At 42.9% G+C, this 15,115-nt stretch overlaps 1 protein-coding gene across 7 annotated transcripts in view; it reads right to left on the reverse strand.

Moving 5' to 3' along the window:
• The window catches only part of LOC115106375 (1-phosphatidylinositol 4,5-bisphosphate phosphodiesterase epsilon-1-like), a 92,993-nt gene that overhangs the window by 61,865 nt on the left and 16,013 nt on the right, over positions 1-15,115 (reverse strand). The window lies entirely within an intron of this gene.

Consider the following 15,115-nt stretch of genomic DNA (forward strand, 5'->3'; position numbering starts at 1 on the left):
TGCCCTCAAAGCTCATCACTAAGCTAAGGATCCTGGGACTAAACACCTCCCTCTGCAACTGGATCCTGGGCTTCCTGACGGGCCGCCCCCAGGTGGTGAGGGTAGGTAGCAACACATCTGCCACGCTGATCCTCAACACTGGAGCCCCTCAGGGGTGCGTGCTCAGTCCCCTCCTGTACTCCCTGTTCACCCATGACTGCAAGGCCAGGCACAACTCCAACACCATCTTTAAGTTTGCAGACAACACAACAGTGGTAGGCCTGATCACCGACAACGACGAGACAGCCTATAGGGAGGAGGTCAGAGACCTGGCCGGGTGGTGCCAGAATAACAACCTATCCCTCAACGTAATCAAGACTAAGGAGATGATTGTGGACTACAGGAAAAGGAGGACTGAGCACGCCCCATTCTCATCGACAGGGCTGTAGTGGAGCAGGTTGAGAGCTTCAAGTTCCTTGGTGTCCACATCACCAACAAACTAGAATGATCCAAACACACCAAGAAGGTTGTGAAGAGGGCACAACAAAGCCTATTACCCCTTAGGAAACTAAAAAAATGTGGCATTGGTCCTCAGATCCTCAAAAGGTTCTACAGCTGCAACATCGAGAGAATCCTGACTGGTTGCATCACTCCCTGGTACGACAATTGCTCGGCCTCCGACCGCAAGGCACTACAGGGGATAGTGCATATGGCCCAGTACATCACTGGGCCCAGTACATCACTGCCATCCAGGACCTATACACCAGGTGATGTCAGAGGAAGGCCCTAAAAATTGTCAAAGACCCCAGCAGTCACAGACTGTTCTCTCTACTACCGCATGGCAAGCGGTACCGGAGTGCCAAGTCTAGGACAAAAAGGCTTCAAAAGTTGGCTAACCGGGCTATCTGCACTGTGTCCCGCCAACCCCTCTTTTACGCTACTGAAACTCTCTGTTTATCATATATGCATAGTCACTTTAACCATATCTACATGTGCATACTACCTCAATCAGCCTGACTAACCGGTGTCTGTATGTAGCCTCGCTACTGTTCTAGCCTCGCTACCATATACAGCCTCGCTACCGTATACAGCCTTGCTACTGTTATTTTTCCACTGTCTTTTTTACTGTTGTTTTTATTTCTTTACTTACCTATTGTTCACCTAATACCTTTTGCACTGTTGTTTAGAGCCTGTAAGTAAGCACTTCACTGTAAGGTCTACACTTGTTGTATTTGGCACGTAACAAATAAACTTTGATTTGAACAAGGCATTCAACTGAAATGTGTCTTCCACATTTAACCCAACCCCTCTGAATCAGAGAGGTGCGGGTGGCTGCAAAAATCCAAATCTTCGGCCGCTGGGGGAAGAGTGGGTTAACTGCCTTGTTCACAGTAGATTTTTACTTCAGGGATTCGATCCAGCAACCTTTTGGTTACTGGCCCAACGCTCTAACCACTAGGCTGCCTCCATAGGAAAGTTAGTCAGCGGCCTAGAGATGGTCCCAGACCCAGAGGCCTCCCTGTACTGAAGACTAATTACAAAAATGTCATTTTGAAGTTTACTGTGTTTGTGTCCATTTCTGCTGGGCTTACACTAGGGCTGTGGCGGTCAACATTTTGTCCGCCGGTTATTGTCATTTAAAAAACTGCCAGTGTCACGCGAATTTACTTTTAATTAACAAATCAAATCAAATCATTCTATTTGTCACATACACATGGTTAGCAGATGTTAATGAGAGTGTAGCGAAATGCTTGTGCTTCTAGTTCCGACAATGCAGTAATAACCAACAAGTAATCTAGCTAACAATTCCAAAACTACTACCTTATAGACACAAGTGTAAGGGGATAAAGAATATGTACATAAAGATATATGAGTGAGTGATGGTACAGAGCGGCATTGGCAAGATACAGTAGATGGTATTGAGTGCAGTATATGCATATGAGATGAGTATGTAAACAAATTGGCATAGTTAAAGTGGCTAGTGATACATGTATTACATAAAGATGCAGTAGATGATATAGAGTACAGTATATACATATATACGAGATGAATAATGTAGGGTATGTAAACATTATATTAGGTAGCATTGTTTAAAGTGGCTAGTGATATATTTTACATCATTTCCCATCAATTCCCATTATTAAAGTGGCTGGAGTTGAGTCAGTGTCAGTGTCAGTGTGTTGGCAGCAGCCACTCAATGTTAGTGGTGGCTGTTTAACAGTCTGATGGCCTTGAGATAGAAGCTGTTTTTCAGTCTCTCGGTCCCAGCTTTGATGCACCTGTACTGACCTCCCCTTCTGGATGATAGCGGGGTGAACAGGCAGTGGCTCGGGTGGTTGCTGTCCTTGATGATCTTTATGGCCTTCCTGTGACATCGGGTGGTGTAGGTGTCCTGGAGGGCAGGTAGTTTGCCCCCGGTGATACGTTGTGCAGACCTCACTACCCTCTGGAGAGCCTTACGGTTGTGGGTGGAGCAGTTGCCGTACCAGGCGGTGATACAGCCCGACAGGATGCTCTCGATTGTGCATCTGTAGAAGTTTGTGAGTGCTTTTGGTGACAAGCCGAATTTCTTCAGCCTCCTGTCTCTGATGTCCCTCTGGAATGCTACCCTTGCTCGGATTTCATCAACCTTGTTGTCAAGAGACTGGACATTGGCGAGAAGAATGCTAGGGAGTGGTGCATGATGTGCCCGTCTCCGGAGTCTGACCAGAAGACCGCTCCGTTTCCCCCTTTTACGAAGTCGTTTTTTTGGGTCGCCGGCTGGGATCTATTCCGTTGTCCTGGGTGAAAGGCAGAACACAGGATCCGCTTCGCAAAAGTCATATTCTTGGTCGTACTGATGGTGAGTTGACGCTGCTCTTATGTTCAGTAGTTCTTCTCAACTGTATGTAATGAAACTTAAGATGACCTGGGGTACTAATCTAAGAAATAACACGTAAAAAAAACAAAAAACTGCATAGTTTCCTAGGAACGCGAAGCGAGGCGGCCATCTCTGTCGGCGCCGGAAGTTGACGGAACAAGCTGATTGCATGGCTGTGTGCTCAATTTTATATACCTGTCAGAAACGGGGGTGGCTGAAATAGCTAAATTCAGTCATTTGAAGGGGTGTTCAAACTTGGTATATACAGTGGGGAGAACAAGCATTTGATACACTGACGATTTTGCAGGTTTTCCTACTTACAAAGCATGTAGAGGTCTGTAATTTGTATCATAGGTACACTTCAACTGTGAGAGACGGAATCTAAAACAAAAATCCAAAAAATCACATTGTATGATTTTTAAGTAATTAATTAGCATTTTATTGCATGACATAAGTATTTGATACATCAGAAAAGCAGAACTTAATATTTGGTACAGAAATCTTTGTTTGCAATTACAGAGATCATACGTTTCCTGTAGTTCTTGACCAGGTTTGCACACACTGCAGCAGGGATTTTGGCCCACTCCTCCATACAGACCTTCTCCAGATCCTTCAGGTTTCGGGGCTGTCGCTGGGCAATACGGACTTTCAGCTCCCTCCAAAGATTTTCTATTGGGTTCAGCTCTGGAGACTGGCTAGGCCACTCCAGGACCTTGAGATGCTTCTTACGGAGCCACTCCTTAGTTGCCCTGGCTGTGTGTTTTGGGTTTCGTTGTCATACTGGAAGACCCAGCCACAACCCATCTTCAATGCAGTCGTCCTGTCCCCTTTGCAGAAAAGTATCCCCAAATAATGATGTTTCCACCTCCATGCTTCACGGTTGGGATGGTATTCTTGGGGTTGTACTCATCCTTCTTCTTCCTAAAAACACGGCGAGTGGAGTTTAGACCAAAAAGCTCTATTTTTGTCTCATCAGACCACATGACCTTCTCCCATTCCTCCTCTGGATCATCCAGATGGTCATTGGCAAACTTCAGACGGGCCTGGACATGCGCTGATTTGAGCAGGGGGACCTTGCATGCGCTGCAGGATTTTAATCCATGACGGTGTAGTGTGTTACTAATGGTTTTCTTTGAGACTGTGGTCCCAGCTCTCTTCAGGCCAGGTCCTGCCGTGTAGTTCTGGGCTGATCCCTCACCTTCCTCATGATCATTGATGCCCCACGAGGTGAGATCTTGCATGGAGCCCCAGACCAAGGGTGATTGACCGTCATCTTGAACTTCTTCCATTTTCTAATAATTGCGCCAACAGTTGTTGCCTTCTCAGAAAGCTGATTGCCTATTGTCCTGTAGCCCATCCCAGCCTTGTGTAGGTCTACAATTTTAACCCTGAAGTCCTTACACAGCGCTCGAGTCTTGGCCATTGTGGAGAGGTTGGAGTCTGTTTGATTGAGTGTGTGGACAGTTGTCTTTTATACAGGTAACGAGTTCAAACAGGTGCAGTTAATACAGGTAATGAATAGAGAACAGGAGGGCTTCTTAAAGAAAAACTAACAGGTCTGTGTGAGACGGAATTCTTACTGGTTGGTAGGTGATCAAAAGTATTTTGTCAGCCAACAATTGTGCAAGTTCTCCCACTTATAAAGATGAGAGAGACCTGTAATTTTCATAATAGGTACACTTCAACTATGACAGACAAAATGAGAAAAAGAAATCCAGAAAATCACATTGTAGGATTTTTTATGAATTTATTTACAAATTATGGTGGAAAATAAGTATTTGGTCACCTACAAACAAGCAAGATTTCTGGCTCTCACAGACCTGTAACTTCTTCTTTAAGAGGCTCCTCTGTCCTCCACTCGTTACCTATATTAATGGCACCTGTTAATGGCACCAAAGAGCTGTCAAAGGACACCAGAAACAAAATTGTAGACCTGCACCAGGCTGGGAAGACTGAATCTGCAATAGGTAAGCAGCTTGGTTTGAAGAAATCAACTGTGGGAGCAATTATTAGGAAATGGAAGACATACAAGACCACTGATAATCTCCCTCGATCTGGGGCTCCACGCAAGATCTCACCCCGTGGGCTCAAAATGATCACAAGAACGGTGAGCAAAAATCCCAGAACCACACGGGGGGACCTAGTGAATGACCTGCAGAGAGCTGGGACCAAAGTAACAAAGCCTACCAGTAACACACTACGCCGCCAGGGACTCAAATCCTGCAGTGCCAGACGTGTCCCCCTGCTTAAGCCAGTACATGTCCAGGCCCGTCTGAAGTTTGCTAGAGAGCATTTGGATGATCCAGAAGAAGATTGGGAGAATGTCATATGGTCAGATGAAACCAAAATATAACTTTTGGTAAAAACCCAACTCGTCGTGTTTGGAGGACAAAGAATGCTGAGTTGCATCCAAAGAACACCATACCTACTGTGAAGCATGGGGGTGGAAACATCATGCTTTGGGGCTGTTTTTCTGCAAAGGGACCAGGACGACTGATCCGTGTAAAGGAAAGAATGAATGGGGCCATGTATCGTGAGATTTTGAGTAAAAACCTCCTTCCATCAGCAAGGGCATTGAAGATGAAACGTGGCTGGGTCTTTCAGCATGACAATGATCCCAAACACACCACCCGGGCAACCAAGGAGTGGCTTCGTAAGAAGCATTTCAAGGTCCTGGAGTGGCCTAGCCAGTCTCCAGATCTCAACCCCATGGAAAATCTTTGGAGGGAGTTGAAAGTCCATGTTGCCCAGCAACAGCCCCAAAACATCACTGCTCTAGAGGAGATCTGCATGGAGGAATGGGCCAAAATACCAGCAACAGTGTGTGAAAACCTATTGAGATAAACTTTTGTTATTGACCAAATACTTATTTTCCACCATCATTTGCAAATAAGTTAATTTAAAAAATCCTACAATGTGATTTTCTAGATTTTTTTTCTCATTTTGGCTGTCATAGTTGAAATGTACCTATGATGAAAATTACAGGCCTCTCTCATCTTTTTAAGTGGGAGAACTTGCACAATTGGTGGCTGACTAAATACTTTTTTGCCCCACTGTATGTCATGCAATAAAATGCAAATTCATTACTTAGAAATCATACAATGTGATTTTCTGGATTTCTGTTTTAGTTTCCGTCTCTCACAGTTGAAGTGTACCTATGATAAAAAATTACAGACCTCTACATGCTTTAAGTAGTAAAACTGCAAAATCGTCAGTGTATCAAATACTTGTTCTCCCCACTGTATAGCGTACCTTTGAAAACATTTTAAGAAGTAGAGGCGTTGATCAGAAAACCAGTCAGTATCTGGTGTGACCATAATTTCCCGCTTGCAGCGTGACACATTTCCATTGCATAAAGTTGATCAAGCTGGAGATTGTGGCCTGTGGAATGTTGTCCCACTCCTCTTCAATGGCTGTACGAAGTTGCTGGATATTGGCGAGAACTGAAACACACTGTCGTACACATGCTCAAATGCCTGACATATGTAAATGTAAGATTATTTATTATTTATTTGTTTTGCAAACATTTCTAAAAACCTGTATTCGCTTTGTCATTATGGAGTATTGTGTGTAGATTGGGGGGGGGGGGGGGGTTATTTCATCAATTTGTGTGTAAGGCTGTAATATAACAAAATAAAGAAAAAGTCAAGGTGCCTGAATACTTAACGAATGCACTGCGAGCGTGTGTATAAACTCTAATACGCATATGGGTGTTTTAAATAAATGCTTTGGTAGTTTTAATCGTCACCTTAGAAAGCACTGTCCATTTTATTGTGTTAGGCTTTGAAACAACATCCACAACGACCATGTTTCACACTCATTTTCAACCTGCATTTCTAATCGAGGACCAGGCCATTAGGACCTGATGGAGGGACAATAGAGCCCCGAGGACCAGGCCATTAGGACCTGATGGAGGGACAATAGAGCCCTGAGGACCAGGCCATTAGGACCTGATGGAGGGACAATATAGCCCAGAGGACCAGGCCATTAGGACCTGATGGTCATTAGCAAGTTGGGTACTACCAACGCATGTCCAGAGTACATAAGAGGAGATTACCATGAATTTTACTGTGGTCATGACATATTACTTCCGGTGGTAATATGGTCACCGCAACAGTCCTACCTGACACGAACAACCATAACACATCTTACTAATTTCCTGGTATTTATTAGTCTTGAGCTAATCACAGTGGGTCAAACAAGCAGCCTTCGAAGATTGTTGATTCAAGCTTTAGGTTTCTGGAAGCAGGAAGTTGTCTTTAATTTACCCTTCTTTAGAGCCTGCCCCTGTTGGCTCTTCCCTCTACTTAACGAGGTCGGTAGATTTGCTGGAACAGTTGGCTTTAATGCAATGACTTCAGTGTTTTTCTTCTATGTCAACCATTAATTCATTTTAAAAGGCCTTCTTCCTATCTAACCAACCAGCTAGTAGCTACATTACTGAAAGCGCACACATTCAGCTATGTGCACGCACACAGAGCCGATACCACCGACTCCGATCCCTTCTATTACTTTTCTTACTAAGAGAAACTAGAGAAAGCCATGGAGGTCTGGCTAAACAATTATAGGACCAGTTTTTAGCCACTTCCCCTCTCTGTCACTGGGTCCCTCTTTTTTTCAGTCTCAAAAGGCTCTGACTGAGAAGCCTGGTCAGTGACATTGGTGAGCATCCTTATCAGCCAATCCTGTAATTCTTATTCTCTTGACAGGGCCCCGACTTATCCGTCTACCACACAGACAGGAAGTGCTGTGGACATGAGGGTTATTCACGACTGTTCCTGTTATTCAAACTGCAGACTTGATTCCTGTAGTTAAGTGGAGAAGAAGAAGAAAAAGTGACAAAAATCACATGTGTAATTCTCACATTCATGTCAAAGTTCAGATTTCAATATATTAGTCATAGCCTTTTGGAAATCCCCCTCAATACAATGTACTGAAGACTGTTACGCTTATCAGTTTATTCACATACAATATTGTAACAGCTGTGTGCTATCTATTTGTCTAGGTTCCTTTTATTGTGGGAAGTGTTTCACTCCACTGCTTATTTTGTAGTATACTATATATACACACTGTAGCATCCCTCGCTCATGTGCAGTACTTACTATAGAATTATTATTATCCACAAAAAAATAAAAACACCGTAGTAAATACAAAAGTGTTTTTGTGGACATTACTGAGGTAACTATAATAAACACTAGAGTATTTAAAATGTGCATATACCCTGCACATTCCCCTCCCCCATATCCCAATGTGTGGCTCCCATAAGTGAGAAACCTACATGTCAGGTATAGACCATATAATGGGTTCCCTACAGATTATAGAAAATAGCAGAAGAGTTCAAGTCTGTTCACAACCCAGTTCTTCCTACCTACAGGTTATGTCAAATTTGATTTTTTTTGTATTTCTCCAATAGGTTTCCTCAAGGAGAAAGCCTCCACTTCTTTGTCAAAGATAATACAAAAACACTACAGTGATGTCCTCAAAATCAATACAGTAAAAACTACAGTATACTACAATCTGAAAAAAACTGACATTAAGTGACAATTACTATATAGTAATTGTCACTTAAGTATTTATACTATAGTTAACTGTAAATACTACAGCATAGTCTGCAAAAAACACTAGTGAATACTATAATACTTATACCATAAAATATAGTACTTTTTTATGTGGGCTTCGCTGAAAACACAAGTTTAACTTACTGTAGCTTCATACCAGTCTTAAGCAAACATTTTAGGATCACGTTTATTCCCACACTGGCCAATGTAAATTAATGACACAGGGTCTCGCGTGGGAGAACTATCCCCAAAGATTACACAAGACAGTGGGGTCATAGTGCTTTAAGAGGTCAGCTGAAGTTTGCATTTCCGTCCCGTCGAGATGTTTTGCACCAGTGCTAATTTGAAAACAGCATTTTCACAGGCTACTTTCCGGGAAGCAACCAACTCTTCTCGCCATGCCATCTGGCCACTAGTACATCTGTTGCCAGGAGGCTACACATGTGCAAACTTACAAAAGAGATGTGTTGACATGACAAACTGCTTTGGGGGAAATGAATTGGTAGGATCCTTAAGAGCAAACAATAAAAGGCAAAATCTTAAGGATGTTTGATCCCGAGTGCAGGTGAGCTGGGAGTGTTTTTGTTTTTACAGGTAAGCACACTCATGGTGATGAATTACAGACCTGCTCTCAGACCACACCAAAGAAACAAATAAAAGCTACTGAGAAGGTCTCGTTTGAATAAAATCAACATGGAAACTTGCAAAGTAACCAATAAAGTTTGCATGGGAGGCTGATCTCGTGTCAATTTGCAAATAAATGCAAATGGACATTCAAACTTAAGACAAAGATGAGCTACCAACTTTCAACTACAAACTAGCTTGGTGCCTCACGCAACTAACGTTTGTTAACCTACTAACCCAGCTACAGTGCCTTTGGAAAGTATTCAGACTCGTGACTTTATCCACATTTTGTTACGTTACAGCCTTGTTCTAAAATGGATTGAAATATTTTTTTAAGTCCCTCGATCTACACATAATACTCCATAATGACAAAGCAATATTTGCTTTTTTGCAAAGATTTTTTTTTTAATGAAATGAAATATTCTATTTACATAAGTATGCAGACCCTTTACTCAGTACTTTGTTGAAGCACCTGTGGCAGCGATTACGCCGAGTCTTCTTGGGTATGACGCTACAAGCTTGGCACTAGAGGTCGACCAATTATGCTTTTTCAACGCCGATACCGATTATTGGAGGACCAAAAAAGCCAGTACCGATTCAATCGGCCGATTTAAAAAAAAATGTATTTGTAATAATGACAATACTGAATGAACACTTATTTTAACTTAATATAATACATCAATAAAATCAATTTAGCCTCAAGTAAATAATGAAACATGTTCAATTTGGTTTAAATAATGCAAAAACAAAGTAAAAGTGCAATATGTGCTATGTAAGAAAGCTAACGTTTCAGTTCCTTGCTCAGAACATATGAAAGCTGGTGGCTTCCTTTTAACATGAGTCTTCAATATTCCCAGTTAATAAGTTTTAGGTGCTCTAACTAGCTAACTAGCTAGCCATTTCACTTCGGTTACACCAGCCTCATCTCGGGAGTTGATAGGCTTGAAGTCATAAACAGCGCAATGCTTGACGCACAGGGAAGAGCCGCTGGCAAAACGCTGTTTGAATGAATGTTTACGCGCCTGCTTCTGCCTACCACCGCTCAGCCAGATACTTGTATGCTCAGTCAGATTATATGCAACGCATGACACGACGGATAATATCTAGTAATATCATCAACCATGTGTAGTTAACTAGTGATTATGATTGATTGTTTTTTATGCTAGCTAACAACTTACCTTGTCTTACTGCATTCGTGTAACAGGCAGTCTCCTTGTGGAGTGCAACGAGAGAGAGGCAGGTCGTTATTGCGTTGGACTAGTTAACTGTAAGGTTGCAAGATTAGATTCCCCGAGCTGACAAGGTGAACATCTGTTGTTCTGCCCCTGAACGAGGCAGTTAAATCACCGTTCCTAGGCCGTCATTGAAAATAAGAATGTGTTCTTAATTGACTTGCCTAGTTAAAAAGGTCGGTTAAAATCGGCGCCCAAAAATACCGATTTCCGATTGTTATGAAAACTTGAAAATCGGCCCTAATTAAATCGGCCATTCCGATTAATCGGTCGACCTCTACCTGGCACACTTGTATTTGGGGAGTTTCTCCCATTCTTCTCTTCTGATCCTCTCTGTCAGGTTGGATGGGGAGCGTCGCTGCACAGCTATTTTCAGGTCTCTTCAGAAATGTTCGATCGGGTTCAAGTCCGGACTCTGGCTGGCCCACTCAAGAACATTGATACTTATTTTTTTTACCCCTTTTTCTCCCCAATTTCGTGGTATCCAATTGGTAGTTAGTCATGTGTCATCGCTGAAACTCCCGTACGGACTCGGGAGAGGCGAAGGTCGAGAACCATGAGTCCTCCGAAACACGACCCAACTAAGCCGCACTGCTTCTTACCACAATGCCAGCTTAACCCAGAAGCCAACCACACCAACGTGTCGGAGGAAACGTCACACACCTGGCGACCGTGTCACCGTGCATGCACCCAGCCCACCAGAGCGCGAAGGGACAAGGGCATCCCTGCCGGCCAAACCCTCCCCTAACCCGGATGACGCTGGGCCAATTGTGCGCTGCCCCAACATTCAGAGACTTGTCCAGAAGTACTTAGGGTCATTGTCCTGTTGGAAGGTGAACCTTCACCCCAGTCTGAGGTCCTGAGCACTCTGGAGCAGGTTTCCGTCGAGGATCACTCTACTTTGCTCCGATCATCTTTGCCTCGATCCTGACTAGTCTGCCAGTCCCTGCCACCGAAAAATGTTGCCACAGCATGATGCCACCACCATGCTTCACCGTAAAGATGGTGCCAGGTTTCCTCCAGATGTGACACGCTTGGCATTCAAGCCAGAGTTCAATCTTGGTTCCATCAAACCAGAGAATCTTCTTTCTCATGGTCTGAGAGTATTTAGGTGCCTTTTGGCAAACTCAAAGCGGGCGGTCATGTGCCTTTTACTGACGAGTGGCTTTCGTCTGGCCACTCTACCATGAAGGCCTGATTGGTGGAGTGCTGTAGAGATGGTTGTCCTTCTCCACAGAGGAACTCTAGAGCTCTGTCAGAGTGACCATCGGGACCTTCTCCCCCGATTGCTCAGTTTGGCCGGACTCTAGGAAGAGTCTTGGTGGTTCCAAATTTCTTCCATTTAGGAATGATGGAGGCCACTGTGTTCTTGGGGACTTCGGAAATGTTTTAGTACCCTTCCCCAGATCTGTGCCAACACAATCCTGTCTCGGAGCTCTACGGACAATTCCTTCGACCTCATGGCTTGGTTTTTGCTCTGACATGTACTGTGTTGTGTCTTTGGCTATGTCGGATTAAGTGAAATGACATGCTATTCTATTAGATCTTTTCTCCGTAATTAATATTACCTGATTGAGCTAATCATTTAAATGTAATTAACTAGAGAGTTGGGACACCACAAAATAATATTTATAGAGCTGTTATCTTCCGAATAAACTCTTAAAGACCTAGTAATATTTTACATCAATAGCAGTCAATATTAATCGTCACCTTAATTCAGTCTCATCTGAAAGTTGTAAATTATTTCATCTGCACAAACCCTGGCTAACAAGTTGAATCAGCAATACAAAATTGGGTTTAAATATTGATTTACTAAATACTTAACTATTCACACAGAATTGCACATACACATAATTAATCATAACTTGATTACAAATTACGTAAAAAGGAAAACGTCCCTAGCGGGCGGAACAGATATGACAGCTTGTTACACAAAAGAAAGGGTGCTGGGTTCGAGTGAGAGCGGGAAGACTGAGGGACACAGGGAGAAGCTGTGCTATCGTAAATACAGTATCTTATGCATTCTAAATTACCGCCCATTTGGAAAAGGAAAATGCAATAAATATTTACTCTGAGCTGCGCTTCAGTAGGTTGGTGGTAGATGGAAGGCCATGTTGCCAAACCGAGTCCTTTGAAGAATGTCTCTGTTGGTCAATTGAATACGTTGTAGTAACGTTGTTGTGTGATAGACGGGATACTCTGTCTGTTCCTTCCTAACCCTCATTTGCAGCTGCTGTTGCTAACTCAACAGCTAGGAGGTATCACTTCTGTAGTGAATAAGAGTTCAAAGTTCATACCATTCGCAACCAAAGCTCACACTGATGTTGGCTTCGTTCCGTAGTTATTATCTGAACCATTCTGACATCGGACCGTCGTCCTCACATCCTCGGAACAGGAGGTTACATTTTCGTCAAGGCTTTATATAGTGGAGCGAGAAGGGTGTGTCTGAAAAGTTTTATAACCCATGACTCTTCACAGGGGCGGGCCACTGATTGAGCAGAGCCCTAACCTTATGAAAACCCAATTCTCACATTTTAGAAGCTAAAATAGAAGCTCCCATCACGAAAATTTTAAATTGAACAGCAATTCCATGTGAATCCGATAACTCTGATGTGTAGACTTTCCACTGTAGAGTTTCATCTTATCATTGATGAGAATGTCTCAGATGACAACCGAACTGACATCATATTCATTACGTACCACCGCATATGTTCAATCGATCGGATTACCAGAATATAGTTAATTTCCCCCCACCTTCTGATGTTCCCAGAATCTCTATGTTAACCAATGGGTTTGCAAATGTAACATCAGTAGGGTAGAGAGACGTAAAAGGGAGGGAAGAGGTATTTATGACTGTCATAAACCTACCCTCACGCAAACGTCATGACGACTGTGAACTGTGGGACCTTATATAGACAGTTGTGCCTTTCCAAATCATGTCAAAATCAATTAAATTTACCACAGGTGGACTCCAATCAAGTCGTAGAAACATCTTAAGGATGGTCAATGGGAAAAGGATGCACCTGAGCTCAATTTCGAGTCTCATAGCAAAGGATCTGAATACTTACAGTGGGGCAAAAAAGTATTTAGTCAGCCACCAATTGTGCAAGTTCTCCCACTTAAAAAGATGAGAGAGGCCTGTAATTTTCATCATAGGTACACTTCAACTATGACAGACAAAATGAGAGAAAAAAAATCCAGAATATCACATTGTAGGATTTTTAATTTATTTATTTGCAAATTATGGTGGAAAATAAGTATTTGGTCACCTACAAAGATTTCTGGCTCTCATAGACCTGTAACTTCTTCTTTAAGAGGCTCCTCCATCCTCCACTCATTACCTATATTAATGGCACCTGTTTGAACTTGTTATCAGTATAAAAGACACCTGTCCACAACCTCAAACAGTCACACTCCAAATTCCACTATGGCCAAGACCAAAGAGCTGTCAAAGGACACCAGAAACAAAATTGTAGACCTGCACCAGGCTGGGAAGACTGAATCTGCAATAGGTAAGCAGCTTGGTTTGAAGAAATCAACTGTGGGAGCAATTATTAGGAAATGGAAGACATACAAGACCACTGATAATCTCCCTCGATCTGGGGCTCCACACAAGATTTCACCTGTGGGGTCAAAATGATCACAAGCAAAAATCCCAGAACCACACGGGGGGACCTAGTGAATGACCTGCAGAGAGCTGGGACCAAAGTAACAAAGCCTACCACCAGTAACACACTACGCCGCCAGGGACTCAAATCCTGCAGTGCCCGACGTGTCCCCCTGCTTAAGCCAGTACATGTCCAGGCCCGTCTGAAGTTTGCTCGAGAGCATTTGGATGATCCAGAAGAAGATTGGGAGAATGTCATATGGTCAGATGAAACCAAAATATAACTTTTTGGTAAAAACCCAACACGTCGTGTTTGGAGGACAAAGAATGCTGAGTTGCATCCAAAGAACACCATACCTACTGTGAAGCATGGGGGTGGAAACATCATGCTTTGGGGCTGTTTTTCTGCAAAGGGACCAGGACGACTGATCCGTGTAAAGGAAAAAATGAATGGGGCCATGTATCGTGAGATTTTGAGTGAAAACCTCCTTCCATCAGCAAGGGCATTGAAGATGAAACGTGGCTGGGTCTTTCAGCATGACAATGATCCCAAACACACCACCCGGGCAACGAAGGAGTGGCTTCGTAAGAAGCATTTCAAGGTCCTGGAGTGGCCTAGCCAGTCTCCAGATCTCAACCCCATAGAAAATCTTTGGAGGGAGTGGAAAGTCCGTGTTGCCCAGCAACAGCCCCAAAACATCACTGCTCTAGAGGAGATCTGCATGGAGGAATGGGCCAAAATACCAGCAGTGTGTGAAAACCTTGTGAAGACTTACAGAAAACGTTTGACCTCTGTCATTGCCAACAAAGGGTATATAACAAAGTATTGAGATAAACTTTTGTTATTGACTAAATACTTATTTTCCACCATAATTTGCAAATAAATTTATTAAAAATCCTACAAGGTGATTTTTCTGGATTTTTTTTCTTCTCATTTTGTCTGTCATAGTTGAAGTGTACCTATGATGAAAATTTACAGGCCTCTCTCATCTTTTTAAGTGGGAGAACTTGCACAATTGGTGGCTGACTAATTAATTTTTTGCCCCACTGTATGTAAATAAGGTATCTTTATACATGTTTAAGATGTGTCATTATGGGGTAGTGTGTGTAGATTAGATAAAAACAAATATCAATCCATTTTAGAATAAGGCTGTAACGTAACAAAATGTGGGAAAAGTCAAGGGGTCTGAATACTTTCTGAAGACACTGTACGTGGCACTAAACATCTTTCTGAAGACAATGTACGTGGCACTAA

This window comes from Oncorhynchus nerka, linkage group LG23 (assembly GCF_034236695.1).
Source record: "Oncorhynchus nerka isolate Pitt River linkage group LG23, Oner_Uvic_2.0, whole genome shotgun sequence".
Classification (NCBI taxonomy): domain Eukaryota; kingdom Metazoa; phylum Chordata; class Actinopteri; order Salmoniformes; family Salmonidae; genus Oncorhynchus; species Oncorhynchus nerka.